The following is a 15,964-nucleotide window of genomic DNA, read 5'->3' as shown; positions in this document are numbered from 1 at the left end:
TTATCTTATTTCTCTATTTTGTTTTATTTCTCTATTGTGCATCAATTTATCTAATAGGAACGTAAAGAAAAATATATTTTAAATATATTATTATTTATTTATTTATTTTTTAGGTATTACTATATTAATTATGTAAACTTCCCATCACGCTAGTTTGAAAATAAAATAGTGGAGATTGGGGCTAGATGGCTTATATTTTAGAATTTCGAAGTTATAAATTCTCAGACAATTAATTGTTGTGACTAATTGTATAAACATGACAGAAGCAGCCTTTTTCTATGTATTAATTTTCGTCACGATCCTGTTATATTTTGTTTTGTAATAACTAAACGAACATGCAACAATATAACCATCTTACCCTGATACGGTAAATAAATAAATAAATAATAATATATTTAAAATATATTTTTCTTTACGTTCCTATTAGATAAATTGATGCACAATAGAGAAATAAAACAAAATAGAGAAATAAGATAACAACTTTTTCTGTATATACTGGGTGTTTCAAACTCTGCTCCGCAATTTTTGTGAAAATGTAGAACGAATTGAGATGAAAATAAAAGTCCCATATCATTTTGCGATGTACATTAGATTAAATTGAATAAAAAAACCCTTTTTCATTTTGCAAATAACCACGTAGATTTTTAGTTATTAATGGAAGAAAATTGTTATATGACGGTGCACAAACATACACAAATCTTGTTTACTTAATATCTAAAATTCAGTTATCCAGTAACGTAGAGTAAAAAAGGCCACGTATAAAATATATATCCTGATTAGTAGTTCCAAAGTCTCCATGAGAAGTCTCCATAGCCCTCTTGCCGACTTTTAATTATGGATCCTTTAACTTTATCTCGTCCGTCTATATGCTTTATTTTAATTATTTTATGAATAAAAATTACATTTATTTTCAAAAACAGTATACATATCATATACTTGCAAAAAATTTTATTCTAGCTAGTAACACATCGCTTAATTTTATTCAGTCACGATGGAGAATATTAATACAAAATTTCGAGAGGCTCGAAAATTTTTTATTATTACCAAATCAGTTTTTCCTATTTCTTAACTATAGCATTATTTCGATTTTAATGAAATAGTATTTATATTCTAAAAAGATTATTTCGCGGTTTTGTATCTACTATTTTTCTTAAAATAAAAACTAAAAAGAAACATATAAGCAACATACTGAAGCCATATAGCATCGATCTCCCCCAATTTTAATTTGTATATAATGTTTGCATATTAGTCTTTAATATTATAACAATTTTTCATTAAAATTCTAGGTAGTTTGATAAATAAGTAAAAAATATTATCTTCAATCTGATATCAAGAACTTGTGTTAAAAATATCAGTTTTCAGTGAAAATATCTCAGCTTTTACAAATGGTTAGTTTATTTATAATTATATTATTATTAAAGTCATAGTAAATCTATATATAATGTAAAAGCTTCAATGTATTCTTAAAAAAAGTAATTTTATACTACAACTATCTTAAGCCGAAATAAATTTACTTTCAACGGTGATCTCTCATGTTTTCACTGAGGTGAAGTCGCGACAGAGTACCGAAAATTTCGCCGCACATTCTCTCTCTCGCGCGCCCACGCCGGATGAAACTGCTCGCAATTAGCAAGAACAAACGGTCGGCGTGTAATTACTCGATGCCTCGATAAAGGCGCGTGCGATACGTAATTCGCGGAGCCGTCGAAACACCAAAAATTCCACACGGGAACGCTCCTCGAGAGTCGACGAGATATTGCGCGCGCTCCCCCGGCGCGCAGAATTCTTAATTAAGCAAGCTACGATCTGCGAGGGCCTTTGATTTCGACGATCGGCCCACCCTCGCAGCAATAAAGCCCGCGACTTAGCTCGAAGTTGAGAACGCAGGGAGAGGAGAGACGCGTCTCGCCGAGACGGCGGCGCGCGCATTTTCGCGCAAAAGTTAAATCCGCGCGCGCCGCGTGCACGAGGGCTACCTCGAACGTACATTATTTCATTAACCGTGCTTCCCTCATCGACCTGCGCCGTCCTACCTCCGACCTCATCGTTTTACCACCACCGTCACCAGCCACTACCACCAGCGTGTCGCCGCGGCGCCGCCACGTTCGCGAGCGCCTTGTTCCGGCACAGAGGAGAGCGCGCGCCATGGTTGGCACGTCGGTGGGTAATAGCGTCGCAAGAATGAAACCAAGGAGGGCGGCGAGGATCGGGCAGGACGGCGCGGCTCCCTGCCCCATTCTAGCCGGCTTTCATATTAATTAATTTGCTCGAGAGTTTTAACGACTTATTGCACTTCAATTAACTCATTTTAAATTGCATAATCCCGACGCCTCGGCGGCTGGAAACCGGTACCGCGATAAACCGCGGCGCGTGAAGGCGGCACCCCCCATGACGATGACGACGGCGGCGAGGATGAGTGGAAACCGGTCATTGCGGGAACGTCTCGCGAGAATGCACGGACATTGCCTGTGCACAATTCTGTGCGCTAATCCGCTCTAATTTCAATTTACCGAGCTGGATAATTTCAACTAGAGCCTACTCTCTAAAGTGCAATCAGTGTATTTTTCGTTGAATTATTAGTATTTTTTTCAGAAACCTGTCACTTGGATCAGCTCTGATAGAAGTAGGTCGTTATGATCGTAGATAGTTCTAATGTTAACTCATTCTCCGTCACACCGGGAGTCCAATAAATTACTGCAGAAGTTCATCGACGGAGGAGGTAAGCGTGAGTCCAAGCGAAATCCGGATTCATGCCGCGACTCACAATCAAGATATTGCGCTTATCGCACGACATGAGAAAGAGCAGTTACCGCTTTGACATTTTTCGAGGACGCGCCGCGGTAAGTTGAAAATGGCACTTAAAGTTTCATATTACAAATTTGACTTGTTTTAACGAGTACAGTTCGCACCGTATCGTCACGGGATGAAAGTTTGTCTAGTAACCGTCTGTAATCTCACCGGCTTAATTAAGAGCTTCGCTTTGCAAAAATTAACATTTTCAGATCGAGGCGATTGCCTCGTCTGCAATTTAACTTCGCGAATTGTCCCCCCAAGATTTGCTCGCGCGCGATCGCGACTCCGATCATTGATTTAACCGCGATGGTGTGTCACCAACGAGACGCCGTGACTTCCTCCTTGGCCATTACCTCCTCTAGGAGTGCAATACACCATATAAATCGATAACTTAGAGTTACGCGGCAAGCTGAGAACAGACAGTATTCAATAGATCATGCGCGCAATCTCCGGAAACGTTTCAAAAAGTTCAGAATCCAGACGGCTCGCATAGAAAGTCAGAGCTCTCGCAGTCGCGGGGGCGGGATGGGAAGGGGGTTGGGATGGCAGACCGCGACGATCTGAAAGGAACGAAGTGAAGTTTGCGGAGGGGTCCCGGGATCGCCTGGAACTCGTTCGCGAGCGAAGACCGATCCGGCCCGTAATTACAATTCGAACAAAGTTATGCCGGATCGGATCGGGACGGGGATGTGTCAAGTATTTAATCAGTGCCGGGTCGAGTCCGCGTGAGACAATGGACGGCGCGGCCAACCCCCTTACAAACCGTCTCACCCCCGTCGCGACATCCCTTGCCTCAGCACAGCCGCCTACTTCCAGTATGACTAGGGGGTACAATTATGTCGACCTCATTTCGGGACAGCTTTACTCTCTCTTGCTCTCTCTCTCTCTCTCTCCCCCTCTCTCTCTCTCTTCATCCCTCTTCCTCCTCCCTCTCTCTCTCTTTCTCTTCATCCCTCTTTCTCCTCCTCTCTCTCTTTCTCTCTCTCTCTCTTCACGCTATATACGTGTATCTGTTACTCGTTTACATCTTCCTCCTCTACTAGAATCTCGCGTATACTCTTCATGTCTATATGTTTCCCTTTCTTCTCATTTCGCGCGCAGTCTTATCTCCCTCAAACTCGACGATCTAGCCTTTACTTCGAGCTTGTCTCTTTCTCCACTTCATATTTCTAGTTCAATTATATTTTCTCACTGGTTTTCTTGCACTGTCGTTATAGAACTTGCTTAATTTATTGTTTAAACGCGTTTATCGTGGCGAAGTAAATTACAAGTATATAGATTCGTGTAGAGAGGGCAAAAGTATATAAACTTGAGCATTTCACAGATTACACAATCTGTATGTTGCCCGAGAAAGTATAACGGATATTTACATTTACCTAGACGGCGTTTTGACCGGAACTAAAAGTAGCACGGTGATATTTCGTTTGTAATCGTTGGTATCTGATCGCAGGAGGCATGCTACCCCTCCGAGCCGCCACATTTCCACCCCTCAGTGTTTGCCATCTCGATACACAGCGTAGTGACGTCTGTTCCTCGAATCACGCGCGATCCGAAAACAAATTCCCGAGCTACACGCAAGCTGCACGTCAGTGGCTTTCGCAAAAAAGGAATCGGCAACCGACGAGATAATTACGTTGTTTCTTACCGATGAATAAACGCCAACTCCGCGCTATGTCAACGACCGCATTATCTTTACTTGTCATGCCATGCATAGTTTAAATTTACATTAATAAGTTTTTATCGCGTGATATAGAAAAAGATGACTTATTTGAGGATTTATTCGGTAAATCTATGGTTTACTGAGTAAAATTAAGCATTATAACATAGCAGATTTGCTAATGCAGCGAAGAAATTATGTGTTGGAAGCAATTGTGAACCAGATAGAGCAAACTCATTTTTATCGACTTATCGATCTTAGTTACTGCAACAAATAAATCACAACTACAAATAAATCATTTTGTATTCCTTATTGTATAGTTTATTGAAGTTTGCGAAACAATTTCATTAATTTTATCAATTAATTTATTTACTTTTTCAACAGATAATGAAGAAATATTTTTGTTCGTTTTACGGAGAGATGTACCCCATTAAATCTGAATATAATAATCCCCTAAATATCCCGAGGGAAAATGAGGGGTAGCAATATCAGTGAGAAACATATTATTACACGTTATACGATTTAAGTTTCATTTTTTGTATTAACAATTGTATTTGTCATATAATATATTGATATAAATTATATGTATCTTTGCATATTTTTACTTATAATATGTATATTTCTCTACCTTTATAATATATGTATTTTCATTTATATTATTTTATTACTATTTGAACGGTTGGAGAGAGTAAAAATTCCAAACATCTCAATAAACATCGTTGCTTTAGCTAACTTCTATTGTTAGAGAACTCTAATTATTTAGCTATGATAAATTTCATTAATGTGTCAAATTTCCTTTGATACGACAGTGTCAAAATATTTAATTGTATATACCAAGTTATATTTTTCATTAGCTGTGACGAAGAATCATATTTGCTGTTCTAACAAATATCTGCCGTACTATAATATGAAACTTTATTAGATACAACTACAAATCTTACGTAGCTCTGTGATCTAATTACTGTAACATAGTAAACACGTCCGATATGTTACGATTATAAATTTGTTGGCAAGGCTTTCAATTGTGACAGCAAATCTTTTCTTCCATATGGACATAGTCAATTGGTCGGCATCACGGCAATCGTTTAATGTTATAATTGCACAGATCGGATTGTAGAAATATCGCAAAGTGTCCAGAGATGATCGAAAAAACCGCGAAAGAAGTACGTGTTTTACGAAATTGTAATATCTGACGGCGTGCTCGAGTAACGAAGCGTTTCACATGTATCCACAATGTTGGAAATGAGCGCATTAATAATATTACAAAATATATTAATGCGCGCTTGTACGCGCGCAAAGCGTTTTACAACTAAACGTACTCCTAATGAGAATGACGTGCGTGGAATATAGAGCGTAACGCGGCATCAGTTTCCCTCGTGTATTGCGCCCGCGCGCGGTTATACAAATATGGACGAGCGCGCTCCAAATTAAGGTTTAGAGTTGGTACAAATCAGTATCGAAGTTATGGACGTGGCGAGCTGGTAAATCTAAATCCCTCGCGATTGTCTGTCAATTATTTATGATTGGCGGCAATTTGTCCAATCGAGAATAAGCCCTTTTCTACTGGATGGGGTTTACCGGCTGCCATTCAATGTTTCGGACTGTATTATCCGTTTCTCCCGTTCCTGTTTCTTTTTTCATCTCGTCGCTTTCACTCACTCACTCTCTCTCTCTCTCTCTCTCTCTCTCTCTCTCTCTCTCTCTCTGTCTCTGTCTCTGTCTCTCTCTCTCTTTTTATTTTTACATGTTGCGGGAACGCGCGCGTTCACGAAAAATTCAAAGAAAAATAATTAGCTCATATTTCTCGGCTTATCTGCGTCGCGGCGAATAAAATGGAAACGTTATCACGAGTCAACTATACGTTCGTGTGAAGCGCGCGGCCTCGATAACAAATGTTACGATATATTGCAAATTCAATCGGGGTCACGGAATTTCCATTTAAATTGCATTTTTGAGTGGGGGGCATAAATGTGCACTGGAAACCCAATTAATTAATTCTGACAATCAGTCCGATTCTCTTCATCGAGAAACAGATATCAGGCGGGACGGTGATGCGATTTCAATACGCATTATGTTATGCTCGCAAAAAGTACGAGACGAGGTAACGTCGGAGGGGAGGAACTACGCAGCCGCGATATTTATGCGACCGGGCGATACGTACAGATCGCGGGTTGGGGAGCCAAAAAATATTCTAATACGACCTCGCGGAAAAGAATCCAGACTCACCGCTTTCGTTCGGAGCGAGCGCGATAAGCGACCGCGTAAAAAGCTACTCGCGTGACACGTGCAGTAGCTTTTATTCGAGCTCACCTTACCTACTTGCCTTCGAAGCGACTTCAATTCCAGTACCTCATTTATTCCTCGCACCAAGAGAAAAAAATGGTCAATCTAACTAAAATTATAGTCACGTTTGACCTCAATCATATTTTTCTTTGTAGTAAAATTAAAGTAATAATACGTATATAAAGTCATGATCACTAATATTATACTATATTTCCTTTAATAAAACATCAGAGAGATTAGTTGCACATACCAAGTTGCAAATACCTATATTTTTCATTGGTTGTGATAAAAAATCGTCTTCGCTGTGCTAACAAGTCTACCGTGTACAACATGGAATAACATTTATTAGACGTAACCATGAATTTCTTATTTTGTAATTCTGCGATTTAAGCAGAATGTAGCACAGCAAACTGGTTGTCCGTACAGATTAGCTACAGATCTACTGAAGGTTTTCACTTATCACAATAAACTTTTTTCTGTGTCACCCCGAATCGAAATTTTAACCTTATCTTTAACTTGAATTTTCTAACATCTTTATATATTCTGAAGTATCAGTGTATATAAGAAAAAATTCAGTTTGTGTAATTGTATGGGCATCAGGCAAAAAATTGGCTGATGAAAAATAATATCTCTGTTACAGTGGTAACAGAAAATATTCGTCTGAGCATTTAGCTAACTCGTTTGAGATAACTAAGAGCAATTGGCTGAGTAGAAATCTCCTATAGGAATCTTTCTGTACTTCCCATTATGATTCTGTAGTCATAATTCAGTTTCATTATTATTTATCTCCAATATAAACGTTGCTCTTGTCTTGACCGATGTGACGTCAAAGTCACAATATAGTTATCTTTTTTTAATATATTGGCAGCGACAGTAACTACCCAACATGACTTCAGTCACAAACTTATTTTGGGAAAATAAAAAACTAGAGGAATTAAGTTTCACCTTATATGTGTTGCGTACTTTAGTTTTAAATATCCTATAAAAAATTTTTTAAACATGAGAAATTAATTTGGGCCGTAGAGGAATTAAATAGAATCAATGGAGATTGATACATGCTTCAAAATGTTAAGGTAGACATCAAGTGTAATGTTGAAGTCGAAAGTAGAATCAAAATTTCAACTTGGGACTTTACACAAACTAAACAAATGATTAAGATCAACTTGTCCGGGTCAAGATTTTAGTTCTACTTTTAACCTGAACTTTCTAACATCTGTATATTTTGAAGGGTCAATGTACATTTAATACACATAGAAACTAAAGTTCTACTTCAGCCTCTAAATGGCAGTAGAAAACGCACAAAATGTCACTTGTAAGTTCTAAAGAAGACTTCTTAGCAAAGCTAATATGTTAAACAGAATCTAAAGAGGTCGATACAATCTTCAGAGTACGAAAGTAGGCGTTAAATAGAATATTGAGGTGGAAAGTGGAATAAAAATTTCGAGTTAGGCTGATCAGCACCGTGGAATGAATCTCTAATCGGGAATTTCTAATCAAAGTTGCTGTTCAGGTAGAGGATCACAGCCGATCGTCGATAGAACTAATATCTCGCGCAAGAAACTTTTCGTTTCTTGGAGGAGTACGGCGAATCGCAAGGCCGCATCTCGCTATGAATAAAGAAACGCAAGAACGCACTCGCAACGGGATTACTCGGATCTTTCGCGGCGCCGGCAATTAATCTACTTGCGGCGCGCGAACTTTTTCCCCGCATCACGTAGACGCGGCGTATGCGCCAGAAAATTCATCGCGGTCGCACGCGACGTTAGTTTTTCTGCGCGAACTTGGCTAAGTAAGAGTAACCAGAAAAAGGGAGGCGCGCGCATAAACGAGTGTGTTACACGGCAATAAAAACTCGTCCGGACCTCCATTGATCCCCGCGAAACCGTACGTCACGCGACGGCTTGTTAGGCAAACATCATGCGAATATATTTGGACGAATGCAAAAAAGAATGGAAGAAAAAAAACCACTCGATCGTCACGATAATTACATGTCGCGGGCGAAGTTCCGGGGACGCGTGCGCGCGCGAGTAAATTGACGGGCCGAAAATTAGCCGTCATTAATTTTCGCTTAATTAACACCTGACTTACGACGCCTCCACTCGAGACCCGATACGCGAAATTTGCGCGCGATATTTCAATCAGCAGCGTCATACGACATCACGATATCCCCAGGAACGTGCGTTTCTCTCGAGGAAGTGCCGCGAGCTCTCGTCGATACGCCGATTACTCGATCAATCGCGATTTCGGCACGAAGAGGAAAGATTGACTGTCACGACTAAAGACCTCGTTAACCTAGCAAATCTATAGACATAATATACGGACAGGCAATTTGCTATGTTACAGAAACCAAGTTGCACAAGATTTGTGATTATACCTGCTAAAATTTGATGCTACAGCACGACAGATTTATTAAGCACAGCAAAGACGATTCTACACTAATTTTAAATATAATTTGGTGTACGCAAGTACTTTTGCTGTTATATTAAGGAAGATTTTTACATCAACGGATTTCGATATAGCTAAATCATCAGTAACTCCACTAACAGAAGTTAAAACTGCTAATTGAAATGTCTCGAATATTTATTCTCTGCAAGCATTCAACTAGTGTAATAAAATATTTGAAATGTAAATACGCACGTGCATATAAAAGAAATATATATGAAATTTATACCATTATATTATATTATAAATATATACAGTTATTAATATAAAAAGGCAAACTTAAATTACGTGACCCTTAATAACATATTTCTCATTACGGACATTTGTAGTCAGACTTAATGGGAGACGCTCTTCCCATAAAACAAACAAAAATATCTTTTCATTATTTATTAAATAATTGCATGATTTGTTCAGTGAAATTAATGAATTTGTTTTGCAAACTTTAATTAGTTCAAAATACGAAACGATTTGTTGCAGTAACTAAGATATATATAAAAATGAGTTTGCTCCATGAGAAGTTGACAATTGTTTCTTTGTTGCACTAACAAATCTGTTTAGTTATAACATTCAATTTCGTCTAGGAAACTAGATTTGCTGAATCAATCAAACCATTTTTTGCCGCGGATGTTATTGGATTTTGATAAGCCATGTAACGCAATGTGGCAATCAGGACTCTATTAATTATAAAGATTATTAATAATTAGTAACAATTAATAATAAAATAGTAATAACCTGATAACGTCGGGTCTTTAATCTTGTATTAATCTTGATTTAATCTTGTACAAGCCAGATAAATCATTTGGATCAATCTGATCAAGTTCATGGAGTAAATACCTGGTCGAGTTTCCGCGTGAGAAATTGATGTGCAAAATTCATGCGTTTAACCACTGCGGGGTCAACCAATACATACGTATATTTCTTCCTCATTGGATTCATAAACGTATGTAAAAAGTCGCAAGCGGTGCGGCACGAATTGACAAATTCCGTGTAGTTAACGCACGTTGCCGGGCACGCTGTTTTAATTTGCGACCGTCGAATTATATCGTCTTTCATATTAATTGGCCGATACATTGCAAGCTGCCACCCGGCCCGGCCAGCCAATAACTCTTTCTCCCTTCGCACTCGCGCCACTTTGCTACGTGCTTCCGTCTGCCATACTTCTGCTTTGTCAACTGTCTCTCCCCCGTCCTTTTCCCACGTACGGACCACCCACGACTTCGGCCGGCCCTTCCACTCGTGTCAGCTTAACGTCACTCATGCTCGTACGGCAGGTCCTTTTTGTCACACTCTCTACTCTTCCCGCATCTCTCTTCTCCGTTTCTTCTTCATCCCACCGCGAACTGTTTTAAAGTGCGCGTTCGAATTAACGCGCGTCTGAGGTGCGAAACATTCGTCTTACGTTTAGTTATCGCTATCAACGTCGCGGCTAATCAATCGTCTGATTAAGCCACATGAATCACGCTGCGCTACTTTGTATACACGGAAAGAACAACTCCGTTAGTTACTCCATAACTGACTTTTCTGTTGTCTGCACGGAAAAAATAGCTTGATCGATTGCAGCGAATATACAGCTTGCTAGACAAAATTCAACGTTATAACTAAGCACATTTTTCAGTGTAGCAAAAAGATATTAGGTATAGAAGCAATTATAAACTTGCTCGTAGAGCAAAACTATTTTTGTTGTATATTATCTTAATTAGTGCAACAAATTGTTTCGTATTTCGAGCTAGATAAAGTTTACAAAACAGATTCATTAATTTTATTAAACAAATCATGCAATCATTCAATAAATAATGAAGAAGTATTTCTGTTCGTTTTATGAAGAAATCTTTATTTAATCTGACTGCAAATGAGGAATATATTACGCAATTTAAGTTTGCCTTTTCACGTTAATAAATGTATATGTTTTTGATGTAATATATTGATATAAATTATATTTATCCTCAAATTGAGTGTGTAAATGTATATATTTATACTTGTAATATTTTATTATGCTATTTGAATAGCGTTGTAGAGAGTAAATATTCGAAACATTTCAATGAACATTTTTCACTTCTATTACTGGAGCAACTGATAATTTAGCTATATTGTGTGTGTATGTGTGTGTGTGTGTGTGTGTGTATGTGTGTGTGTGTGTGGGTGTGTGAAACGTTTATGTACCAAATGTCTTTTAATAAAACAGGAAAAAGCTTTTCTGTACATACAAAATATTGGATATGAAACTATATTTCTCATTAATTGTTATAGAATTATCTTTATTGTACTAACAAAAATCTGCTGTGCTAAAACATTCAACTTCATTAAGTACAACCATAAATTTTATGTAACTTTGCAACTTGGTTACTGCAATATAGCAAATCAGTTGTCTATATATTACGGCTATAGATTCGCTAGGCTGGTGAAGTTACCAGTTGTGACAGCAAATCTTTTTTCCCCGTGTGAGGACCTGACTAAAAACTCGATTGTAGGAGCAAAAAGATTCCTGTAGAAGGTTTCTGCTCAGCGTCAATTACTCTCAGTTATCTCAATCGAGTTTTAACCCCACTGTATGTTCGGACGAATGTTTTTTCGGTCATGTGGTAACAGACTATTTCTCGTCAACACGAGTCTCTCGTCTGGTCCTCGTTCATTTACACGAACTGAAATTTTTTCCCGCGTAAAAAAGCAAACTCTACTTCCACAGGATCCTTATTTATATCATTAATTGACGGATATGAGAGAAAGAGAGAGAGAGAGAGAGAGAGAGAGAGAGAGAGAGAGAGAAAAGAAGAAAGAAAATAGTAGAAACGGAATGCGCCTTGCTACAAAGGCAGTAAGAAACTTGAATTGCGTTTCCGACGACAACTGTTCCGCGGCGAGCTGCTTTGTAGAAGACGATAGCTGCATAAATTAACCCTTTGCGGTTTTATACTCGGCGACAGAGCCGTCGAGACGTGTTTGCTCCACTAGTCGCTATTATTTCGCGACGAACAGCCGCGGCATGTACACTTAATCACAGATTGTCCTGTGGAATCTATAAACGTTGTTTGAAACGTTTCGCGAGGAGACAGGAGCGTAAACAATACCGAGACCCCGACGTAGCCCCGTCAGCAACGGTGGAGGAGGAGCCCCGCGGCGATTGCCGGCGACAAACGTAAAACCGCAAAGGGTTAACGCCGATATCGAGAAGTAATATTCTCCCTTTCCTCCGACAGAATTCTCGCTACGCGAATGTACTATTTATACGGCCGATATCAAGAATAGCTTATCCGACACAATGCCAGCAACACTTGTTGCTCATTCGAAGATGATCATAAACAATGAACAACGCAGCCGCGCGTTACACCCCCCGAGACATCTTTCCCAACGACTGAGATCGTCCAGCGATCGGTCCACGATCTTACGACTTACTGTGTCGAGTGTATGTGCACATGTCTTTCGTAACATAACGCTAGTGAAAACTCTAAAGACTCACCAGCCACGTTGACGCAACAATTCCCACTTGGCCGACTCGAGCAAAGTCTGTCCCCCTTCTTTTTTCGTGTGTGCGTTCCTCAGCCTCTATAACTCTCTCGTCATGTCACGTTCTAACTGCCTTCCCGCGCGGTCCCCGGAGTCTACTTTACACAGATTACACTGCACGTCACAGTCGTCCTACCTTCTCCAGCTCTCCCACCCCTTACGCGAACTCTTTAACAGTCGGGAAATATATCGGAGAGTCCGGCACGGCGAAGCGCGAGTGTAGTCGACGAGACATTAACGCCTTCCGTCTCACACTGCACTGTCAGTGATCTCGAGATCGAGCGTCAAGGTCGACCCTTGAGAAGGGACTCGTGGTAGCCCTCGGGAAGACTGTGGTGCCTCCGCACTGGGCTTGCGAGCAAGCACGCCGCGGTTGTCACGTGTTAAGAGGAAGAGGAAACTGTCTGTCATGAGCAATCGAGAGTCTCTCCTCCGTGCCTGTTCGTTCTTTTCTAATTTCAAGGCGGCAAATATGCGAAGGAGTCTCGAGAGACCACCTGAGGCCGGCCGCGACACCGGCGAAAAATCCAGAAGACGAGGTCCTACGACTGGCAACTAGACTTTGGTATTTGCGCACGGGCGCTCAAGTGTCCTACTATGATCTAAGACGCGTCCTAATGGGACTTCCCGGCGACTCGGCGGCACGTTCGCGAAACAATCGTGGGGCGCGTGTCCGCAACCTCCTGGCGTTTCGTCAGCGCTGTCCGGTCACGTGGCGGTAGACGCCACATTCATTGATCGCCGGCGACCTTGGTGGTGTGCCGATGTAAGCTCGCTCACGACGGCGAGGTCAGTGCATGCATGGGCCAGCACTGCGGGTCAGGCCGGACAAGTCGCCGCCGAATGACGTGAGTCCCGCGTCACCGCGGCCGCGAGTGACCGACGTTGTAGTTGGAAGACGGCGAGGACGAGAGCGAGGACGAGATCGAGGACGAGGACGAGAGAGCAGGTTTGTCGTCCCGCGCGTGAGTCACGGGGTCCTTGCATTCGCGTGGGGGCCCGACGATCGACGGCGCGGGTCTAGCCCAAAGACAGTTTTTCTCTCCCCCTCTCTCTCCCTCTCTCTCTCTTTCTCTCTCTCTCTCTCTCTCTCTCTCTGTCTGTCTGTCTTGGCTGCCAAACACGCTCGTGTTTATGCTGGGACGAGTGCGTTTTCTGCTGAGATCGCGAGGAAATACGTCCGTTCGCGAACTGTTCGCCAAACGTACTGAGGAACCCGGCGGCTGGTTCGCCGGTGACGTTGTGCCTCCGCGGCTTCGATTCCCGGATGGGCATGCGCCACGTTCCGCGCTTTCGGGGGGAGGTTGCTGCTGCTGCTGCTGCCGCCGCCACCGCCGCCTCCACCGCTGCTGCTGCTGCTGCTGCTTCTGCTGTTCGCGGAGGTGCATCCACCACCGAGAGGTGGTTGCCAGTGGGGTTGCTGCCGCTGCTAGGGGGCCTACCTTCCTTTCGTACCTTTCTACCACCCCTGCGCTCACCTTCGTCCCGCGCCGTTCCCGTGCTCTCTCGCCTGTCTCGCGATATTTTTGCGCTTTCTCGCTTTTCCCCCGCTCGCGTCGTGTCGACTGAACCTCATCCTTTCGGACCACGTCTTCGTCAATCTATGACTATTGTCGCATTCAACGCGTATGAACACACGTCGTTGGTGTAACTTTCGTTACGAAAGCTTCCTTCTTAGCGAGACTTACGTTGCGATATTTCAATTTTATATTATAATTCAATACGAGTTTAATTTTTGATACTTGAAATTCTATTGGCCGTGACATTATCGCGACTGGTTTCCTTGCCTTTCTATTGCATGTATAAATCTATATTTATATAAATATTTTTACGTATTCATATTTTTTACATGAATCCGTGACTTCGCTCACTTTCCATTTACGTAATATTTTCTAACGAGATATTTTTTCGTAATATATATACACACATACATATATATATATATATATATATATATATATGTATACACACATAATTATTAGATTTTTGTAAACAATTAAGCTGCTTTCAATGTTGATATATATTGCATTCCTTCATAAAGAGATAGATAGCTTGAAGTGTTCATGCGACATGCCTTTTCTCGAGGCAGATATTAATATAAATTCGACAATCTATCCGCGCTCGTTTCCATGAAATGTCTATTTGTTACGAGGTAACAGTTCGTGAAACGAAATAGAGAGTAATTACGACTCGCGCACTTGTTGCTCTTGCTGTTGTTGTCTTTCTGCTGCTGTTGCTGGCGAACACGCGCATTTAAGTATCATGCGCCTTCGTCGTCTTAAGAAATCCAGTAGCAGACTACTTTTCTTTTTAACGTGGTCTGATGTGAGTCACGTTGAGATTTGATTATAGGACTTAACGTTAGGTGTATAGACGGTTACGTTCTCGCAGAAATTCGTGCGTCAATCGCATTATTAAAAAATAGCTCTATCTCTGACCGAATGGAGAACTCGATATCAGCGAAACGCCGACTTATGACGAAGTTCCCAATAATTAAATTTTCCACAAACTTCCCGATAACCGCAGCGCGCTGCAACGCGGGTAAACCGTTTCTCCGATATGTGTCCGACGGTTCGCGGAAATGTAGCGTTTTATTTATTTATATATCGTTTACGTCTAAATATATCGTGGAGAATATATCGTTTACGTCTAAATATATCTGAAGCAGTAGAATACAAACATGTAGAACGCAATATTGTATCGTATTTCTGTACTTGTTGGCCTCACGTAATTAACGTTACACGCACTGTAATGCATGTTTCATTATGCGGGCGTTGCATCGCTATACCATAATTAGTAAGCTTAAAGGCAGATATTATTCATGAAACGTGATAGTCGTACGCGCGATGAATAGGCTTCGAAGGGTTATGACGGGGCGCGCAATATTCCGCGCGAAGAAAGTCGTGCGCACCCGGAGCGGGATGACGCTACTTTAGTCTCTTTACATTAACGTACTGCTCCTTTTCCGCTTCGTACAGTTCCATCGTACAGTTCCGTCCTTTACCTTCACCGCGCGATCGATGGTAAAAGGAAAAGCTGCTTAATCGAAATCACGGTATCCCGCAAATAAAATAGAATCCTCCTATCGACGGTTTTTTTTGAATTACTAAACGAGTATTCGTCCAGTCAGCGGTTTATCACCCGCGCCAATTGAAACGCGTCTAGGTAGGTAGAGAGAGAAAGAAAGAGAAAGAGAGAGAAGGAGGGAGGGAGGGAGGGAGGGAGGGATAGAGAGGGGGAGAGAGAGAGAGAGAGAGAGAGAGAGAGAGAGAGAGAGAGAGAGAGAGA

The 15,964-nt window shown here is 41.1% G+C and overlaps 1 protein-coding gene across 1 annotated transcript in view; it reads right to left on the bottom strand.

Annotated features, from left to right (window-relative positions):
- Window positions 1-13,868, bottom strand: part of LOC116849590 (teneurin-m) — a 967,489-nt gene extending 953,621 nt beyond the window's left edge. The window contains exon 1 of the mRNA XM_032826903.1: window positions 12,630-13,868. The gene's annotated coding sequence lies outside the window, so the exon portion shown is untranslated. The remainder of the gene's footprint in view (window positions 1-12,629) is intronic.
- Between the last annotated feature and the right edge of the window lie 2,096 nt (window positions 13,869-15,964).

The sequence above is a fragment of the Odontomachus brunneus genome, unplaced genomic scaffold, assembly GCF_010583005.1.
Source record: "Odontomachus brunneus isolate Ranch 3 - 2012 unplaced genomic scaffold, Obru_v1 Obru_scaffold_119, whole genome shotgun sequence".
NCBI classification, from domain to species: domain Eukaryota; kingdom Metazoa; phylum Arthropoda; class Insecta; order Hymenoptera; family Formicidae; genus Odontomachus; species Odontomachus brunneus.
Note: the sequence above shows the minus strand (reverse complement) of the source record. Positions and strands in the feature narration are given on the sequence as shown.